Source organism: Octodon degus, unplaced genomic scaffold, assembly GCF_000260255.1.
Source record: "Octodon degus isolate 3935 unplaced genomic scaffold, OctDeg1.0 scaffold00067, whole genome shotgun sequence".
Classification (NCBI taxonomy): Eukaryota; Metazoa; Chordata; class Mammalia; order Rodentia; family Octodontidae; genus Octodon; species Octodon degus.
In genome coordinates this window covers 11,552,782-11,560,636 of record NW_004524643.1, presented here as the reverse complement: position 1 = coordinate 11,560,636, position 7,855 = coordinate 11,552,782, and positions in this window count along the sequence as shown.

Genomic DNA, 7,855 nt, shown 5'->3' with positions numbered 1-7,855 from the left:
TCTCTCTCTCTCTCTCTCTCTCTCTCTCTCTCTCTCTCTCTCTCTCCTCCCTTTTTGAGGTACTGTCTTGCTATATAGTCCAACCTAGCTTTGCTATGTAGTCCTGTCCAGGCTGGCTTTGAACTGGCTACACAGAGCACACTGGCCTTGGATTTACAGTCCTGTTGCCCCCATCTCCTAAGGGATAGGCTTACAGGTGTGTGGCACCATGCCCTACAAGGAGCCCCTTCCATGTTACCTGACATCTTCCCTGGGATAGCTAGGACAACTCAGACTCAGAAGTCCAACCTAGGCAATTTTCTCCTTGCCAGTTCAGGTTTCCCCTGCTCAGTCCTCACATTACTCAGGGGGACCACAGCCCAGCCAGTAGCCAACAAGGCTCAAGCACCGTCCTGGCTCCCTTTTTCCTTACTGCTCCCTGCCTCTGCCACCAGCTGCCCCTGCTGTCTCTGGCTCCAAAGCACATTCCTAAGTTGTCATCCATGCTGTTCATTTCTTCTATATCCCCACTTTGCCTTTGTATTCGACAGCCTTCCCACTGGTCACCCAGGTTCTGCTTGCTCCTTGACCTCCCCACCTGTTGCCCTAACTGGTCTCCATCTGCCCATCTTAGAACTGGGAGGAGAAGGGAGAGAATGATGGGGGCCCCTTATACTATAGCAAAAAAGCTTCATTTGACATGAAAACAAAAATTGTGAGCAAGAAGGAAGTCTTTGATGACACAGAGTTGATACCTGTAATATCTAGAGACCATTCGTGTATCAATACAAAAAAATAGTCTGCTTTTAAAATGAGCACATAGGAACTCATGTGTAAAAACATTCTCGGTTTTGCTAATTGTAAGTGCTAATTAAAAAGTTGCACTAGTCAAATAACCAAAATTTAGGGAGAATAATCACATTCACTGTAATAAGGATGAGGATGTTTATATTCTTTCAAGTAGGAATGTCAGCTTGTATATGCTTTTAGGAAGGCCGTTTGACAGCGTTTCTCCTCTGTGATCCGTTGTACTGGAATGCTAGAATGAACACGTGTACCCACGTGTTGGAACAGCTTCTGTCACTGATGCCATCAATTCAACGAATACTTATTTTTATTTTGAGATAGGATCTCCCTCTGTTGTGCATATTGGCCTCAAACTCTTGGACACAGTGAGTCCCCTGCCTCAGGCTCTTGAGAAAATAGTTATGGAGAAGCTACTCAGAATGCACTTCATGGACATTTACTTAGGCCACCTTCTGGGTTGTGTCAACCTCAAAAGATATGTTTCTGCTGGGTGTGGGTGTGTATCTCTATTATCCCAGCTCACTTGAGTGGCTGAGGCAGGAGGATTCATCACAAGTTTGAGCCCAACTTGGGCAATTGATTGAGTTAGGAAGAACTGGTCTCAAAAAAAAAAGGCTAGCTAGTATTGTAGCTCAGTACAATGGCCTTGAGTTTAATTCCCAGTAACACCAACAAAGTTTTCTTACAGAATGTGATTAAATCTGAAATAAATAAAAACATCTAGAAACTCCCTACATAGTTGGAAACTATGGATCAAAGAGGAGCCCATAGCTCAAAGCGAAGCTCACAAGCTGGGGACTTAGTTCAGGGTTACAGTGTGTCCTGAGCATATGTGGGGCCTCAGTTTGATCCCAGCAGCACCCTAAAGCAAGACTGCCTCTCACCCCCACCCGAAATTAGTTTCCTCATTTCTCCATTTTTTGCACCCTCCCCTCTTCCTGTAGAAGACCTTCCTGGATATTTGTTCGAGAAGGGTCTCCCTAAGTTGCCTAGGATGGCCTTGAACTCCTGGGCTCAAGTGAGTCTCCTGCCTCAGCCTCCTGAGTAGCTGGGACTACAGGTTATATAGCTACTTGACTTCCTTTTTCTATTCTGAATGTGGAATACTAAATCAGACCCACATTTGTGGGTGAAGTGCCCTCTGCTGTTTCCCCAAGAATGAGTTTAACTGCACCCCATAAATTTTTTTTTAAATTTTATTTATTTATGTGTGTGTGTGTGTGTGTGTGTGTGTGTGTGTGTGGCCAGCTCAGCCCACCAGGGGGCGGGGCTGGCTGGCATGTGGTGCTGGGGGATTGAACCGCGGTCCCTGTGCTTTGCTAAGCTTGTTTGTTCTAAGTAGGTGCTTTAGACCACTGAGCCATCTCACCAGCCCCTGCACCCCATAAATTTTGATATGGCATGCTCTCAATTCCATTCAATTCAATATTCTTTCTCTCTCTCTGTCTCTCTGTCTCTCTCTCTCTTCCCGCAAAACCATTAGAAATGAAACAGAATTTTAAAAAACAAGGTGATATGAATTCAACAGTGGTTGTTATGTTGCATATTGTCTTCCAAGTAGTTCAGATATAAGCATGTAAAATTGATTAAAAATTAAGCATTACTTTTCATAAATTAATGTTCCTTTCCATAAACCAAGTCAAATTTTTTAGCTACAGGCTAATGTTATGTTTACAGCTAGTCCTCCATTCATGAGTTATGTATCTATCTGTTGATTTTAACCATCCCTGAATTGTAAATATTTGGGCGAAAGTCACCTCTCTACTGATCATGAATAGATTATTGAAATGTCATTATTCCCTGCTCAATACAGTATGACAAGTATTTACATAGCACTTAGATTGTATTAGGCATGCTAGGCAATCTAAAGATGATTTAAAATAGAGGGGAGCATTTGCGACATTTATAGGTAAAGCTGTATAAGGGGCTTGTACACCCCTGCATTTGTACCCATCGTGGTCCTGGAGCCACTCTTCCTAGGACACAAGGACGACTGAAGAGTCCTTTGGAACGGACCTAAACAGCACTCAGCCAATAAATAACCTGTTCTAAACATTTGGCTTCGGGATCATGTTCAGTGCAGCGCTACTTTCTGTTAGCGTAGTGTGCTCATGGATTACAAAGGTACTGAGCAATTCACTTCTAAAAAGCTCAGAGATTGCTCTGACTAAAGGAATAAGAACAGCACCAAGAGAGCAATGGGGCGAGGCGTTGTCGGTCGGGAGATGCTGGTGGGGGTTGCCGCTTTGGTCCCCACTCCCAGGAGGAGCTGTCCCAGCCTGCAGGAGGTCCTTATGTCAGTAACAGATGTAATCTTGGTCTGGAGGAAAATTCTAACTCATTGTTTAACATTAGTCAGACGTCTGCGGATAAGGACTGCCTGGCGGACACTAGCTTAATTAAAACTCCTGTAAAGTTGTACGCAGGAGCTGAGCGGCACGGTCTGTTCCCGGCGCCCCCGCTCCCCGCCCCTCCCTCCGCTCCTCGCTCCTCATTGGCCACCGCCGGCCGCCCCGGGCGCCCATTGGCCACTCCGAGGTCCGCGGCTTCTATAAGAGATGAGCATAGGGTTCGTCAGGTTGACCCGGCTCGCAGCAAGGCAGGTGCAGGGTGAGTGGGGCATGCATCCAGCGGGGACCTGGGGACACCATTAAGGTTCAGGGGCACTTAGGTGGCCTGAGAAAGGGGGTGGTGGGAGAGAGGCAGAGAACTCCTTGGGAGGTTAGTAGCCACAGGCAGCTGGGTCTGGTGGGCCACTGTGGTACCCTGTGGGTCTTTGGAGAGCAGAGACACTACTGTGTGTTGGAAAAGGGTCCTCCGTGCTTCTCTTATTTGACCTTCCCAACGAACCCTGTGAGGTAGATAATGTTTTGCATTTTATGAATGAGGAAACTTGAGTTCAGAGAACTGCAAATCTGTGTGACTGCTTTAGCAGGCATGTCTGTCTTCCTACTCTTTCCACCAAAGGGCAACATCTCTTTTCCTTCTTCTTGCATAAAGTGAACTCTTACGGGGTCTCAGATGCAAAGCCTCTCGGCATCACATAGGCCCCCACTACCGCCATCCTTCCCAACAGAAGGCTGAGAGCCTGATAGAAGGCTGTAGTCGACACAGAAGCATAGGCCCTTCACGTTCAGATCTAGTAAATCGTCCAGGTAAGATTAACCCCGATTAAATACAACTGTTTGATGTCCAGAGACTGGAAATTAACCGCTCATTGGTATTCTACTCTAGTTAACTTGGGGAGAAAAAGAATAGAACTGAATTTTCTAACCCAGTAAAAGTTTGGGTCTGTCAGTTGTCAAATAAAGGTGACATTCTGGCTGTAAGTGTTTCTGTGAAGTTTCATTCTGTCCTTACATGTTTTATCACTGGAGTCCATTGTACCTGTATTATTATTGTATTATTAGATTACCTCAAGGCAGATGTGTATCCTTCTATTTCCCTTTGCTTTCCCAGTACCTCTATTTTCTAAAATTATTATTATTTTTTTATGGGTAGTGGCTACTTGAGTATCTCATCTCTACTTCCCATCCTCAGCTCCATTTAGAAAGAGAGTTAAGATTCATTAGGAGATCCTCCCCAACGTCTTTGCAGCTTTGTTTTAGAAGATTTCATGCTTTTTCTTTTCCTACCTGAAATATAAAATTCATTTGTTACTAATTAATCTAAGGTGAGAACAGACTTATTTGGTATAAAAGCTGCTGAGGGCTAAGGACTTGATGTTCTTGGTTTGCCTTCCTTATTTCCAAAGGTGTGTCCCTCACCCCAGTGTGTGTTTGGGAAGGAAGCGAAGTAGGAGAATGAGACCGGGAAGGTATCAGTTGGCACAGACTGATTAGGGTATTGCTTTACAAAGAAAATACATACTTCCCGATGAGACACAGACTCAAATTAGTGGGACCTATTAATTGTTTCATAGTCTTTTATTGTAAGGTCTTCCTTTGGGAGAGTGGCAGAGTGTAGAAGGTGGAAGGGAGTAAGGAAACCTGGAAAAAATCAAAGGCTCTGAAAATAGCTCTGAGATAACTGAAGGAAAAATGAGCTGATGCCTCAGCCAGGCAAAGTGATGGCCAAATTTCAGGAAAGATCAAGGCTTTGTAAGCTTTTCCTAAGAAATTTATTTTTATTTTGGTTTTGGTGGTAGCAGAAAGAACAGAAAAAGGGTTTTATTCTAGTTACTTAGCAAAGGTTCCTTTTGAGAACTTTCCTTGTTAAGAATAAGAATGTTTCAAAATCTTAGTAAAATAGATTGTCATTATTATTATTATTATTATTGTTGTTGTTATTATTACTTTTTTTTTTTTTTTGGTGGAACCGGGGATTGAACTCAGGCCCTTGCGCTTGCCAGGCAAACACTTATTCTACTGAGCCATCTCCCCGGCCCTTCATTTTAGTTTTGAGATGAAATCTTGCTAAGTTGCAATAGCTGGATTCAAACTTGCAGTCCTGCCTTAGCCTCTCAGGGCAGCCATTGAGCTTTGTATCCTTGCTTTTTTTTTCTTTTCTATTCAGGAAAGAAGAGCTTCTAAATTAAGTCTTAGTACAGGTATGGAAAAAACACTAGACTCTCAGGTAGAAAATGAACTGAATGATTTGGAGAGTGGATTGGACTTTGCCCCCACCCCCAGTAAGACAGTGTGCTAGAAAGGGACAGGCAGAGGCCCTTGGGGTCCAGTGACCTGTACCACATCCCCACTCTGCTCTCTCCTGTGGGTAACCACAAGTGCTTCCTGTAGCTTGTCTCAGATTCAGGCTCTGAACATATAAGATGTGGATGATCAGGTACCTGCCTCACAGTATTGGGATTAATAATGTAAATGTTTGTATATGTGATGCGCAGAACAGTGTCTTCCTCTTTTTCACTTTGAGGTTGAGGACTGTGTAAAATACATATCTTCCGTATTCTCTATTTACCATATCTTTGCTTGTAGTTTTCCTATAATAGAAGGAAAATGTAGAATATATATTTGTATTTTCTTGTGAACACAAATAATTGCTTCCAACCTTGTTTAAAAATTTAGTGTAAGACTAAGAAGTCTCAAAGTTGCTTGAAGATATTTTCTAGAATACCAACTGCTATATTTCTTTATAGAAAGTTTATAGTTACTAGTATTGATGGCTATGGAAATATTTCATTTTTCAGTTTTAATGAACCATTTTACTACTGGTTCATGATGACTAGTTAGTAGTGACTGGTTTAGAGGTTTCTTTTCTCACCATGTGTAATACTGTAAAGAAATCAGTTGCAAACTACTGCAATTAGAAAATAACATATAAATTAGCTTTAAAAAATAGGTTGTCTTATCTCTAAATACATCAAAAATCATATAAATGCATAAATTCCTTAGAGGCAGATTGCCTTCTTATTTTTAGTTGTTCCAGCCCTCACCCTGATGCATCTTTGAGAAGGTGAAATGATGGTGGTGTTCTTGTGCATGTACCTAGGTTAAAATTTATTCATTTTGCCATTAGTAAAATTATTAGGACCAGGGGAAAACCCACATTATTATTAAGTTTAACTGTATGTTTAGTTTTTGTTTTGTTTTAATATGGTTCTCACTATGTAGTTCAGGCTGGTCTTGGATTCATGCTGTAGCCCCCTGCAGTGCTTCTGAAGAATCTGACCCCATTTGCCTTGCCTATGTGACCCCTCACTGTTGTGTAATTGTTGGTCACCTTCTCTTTTGTCTTGCACCACTACATCTCCTCCTCCTTGCCTTCTTTCTTTAAGACACTATAGAAACATATTTTCAAGGAGGCCTCTTTGAACAGATACCAGAATAATTAATGTAGTCACTGCCATCCTGAACTATGACAGTTCTTGTTCTTCTGTGCTTTGTAGTTGTCCCTATATCTGATTTCAACTCCCCAAGGGTAAGGGTGATGTCTTCAATTCATATTTCATTCATTCAGTGACATCTATCCACTGATTCTTTCTGCAGGGACAGCACTAGGTGCTGGGGATTCAGATGCTCAGGAAAAGTAAAGTGATCCCTGCTCCCATGTGACACAGACTACTTGGAGGGACAAAGTCCAGTCCCCATCCAGAATTACAACTGTGACTGTTGGTATGAATGGCAGGCATATGGTTCTGTGGTCACCACCACTGAGGATAGTTGACTTGGACAGGTCAGGACACTGTCATCACCATATCTGCTCTGAGCGATGAGCCACAAGTTGAGATCAGTTAATGAGAATAGGTGCAGGACAGTGGAGTCAGTTATATCATTCTAAATTGTTACAAGTTAATTCCATTAAGACTACAACATGAATAAGTAATTGCATTGGTCAGCTTTCTGCAGCTGGAAAAAATACCAGCCATTCATGTCTTAAAGGAGGAAAGGTTTATTTTGGTTCATGGTTTAGCAGGGTTCAGTCCCTGGTGGACTGGCTCCTGACAGAAACATCATGGAGCAAAGCTGCTTCCATCAGGGCAGCTGGGAAGCAGAGCACAGGGAAGGATGGCAGGAACAAGGACATGGCCTCCAAAGGCCTGCCTCATTGACTCACCTTCTCTAGTTGGGGCCCATTTCCTATAGTCTATTCAGCTACAGTGGATTAAACCTCTGATTATTAGAGCACTACATGATCCAACCACCTCCCCATGAGTTTTTTTTAAATTCAGTGAAGTTCAGTATACCCTACTTTTTATGCCTCCAATATCCTCCACCTCATTCTCTTTTCTATCAAACAGCTGAATTTATAACCATGTAGTGCTTGTAGGCCAGTATTGCAAAGGGCCTATGGGTGAGGGAATTCTGTGGACAGAAAGAAAGAGCAATGTATTGATGATAGAATTTGGACCAGCAGTTACCTTTGTAGCTCACATGTGTCTAGAACTATTGAGTTTACAGAAGAAGTAGGTCTTTCCCATGCTCTGAAGAATCTTGAGGCCTTGTTAGGAGACAAGATACATAGGAGCAAAACATTTGGGGAAGCCATTTAAAATCCAGTGTAAGGAAGTGCTCAGGGGTGGGGAGATAGCTCAGTGGAATAAGTGCTTGCTGGCAAGTGCAAGGTCCTGAGTTTGATCCCTGGTACCACCAAAAAAAAATTATTATTATTA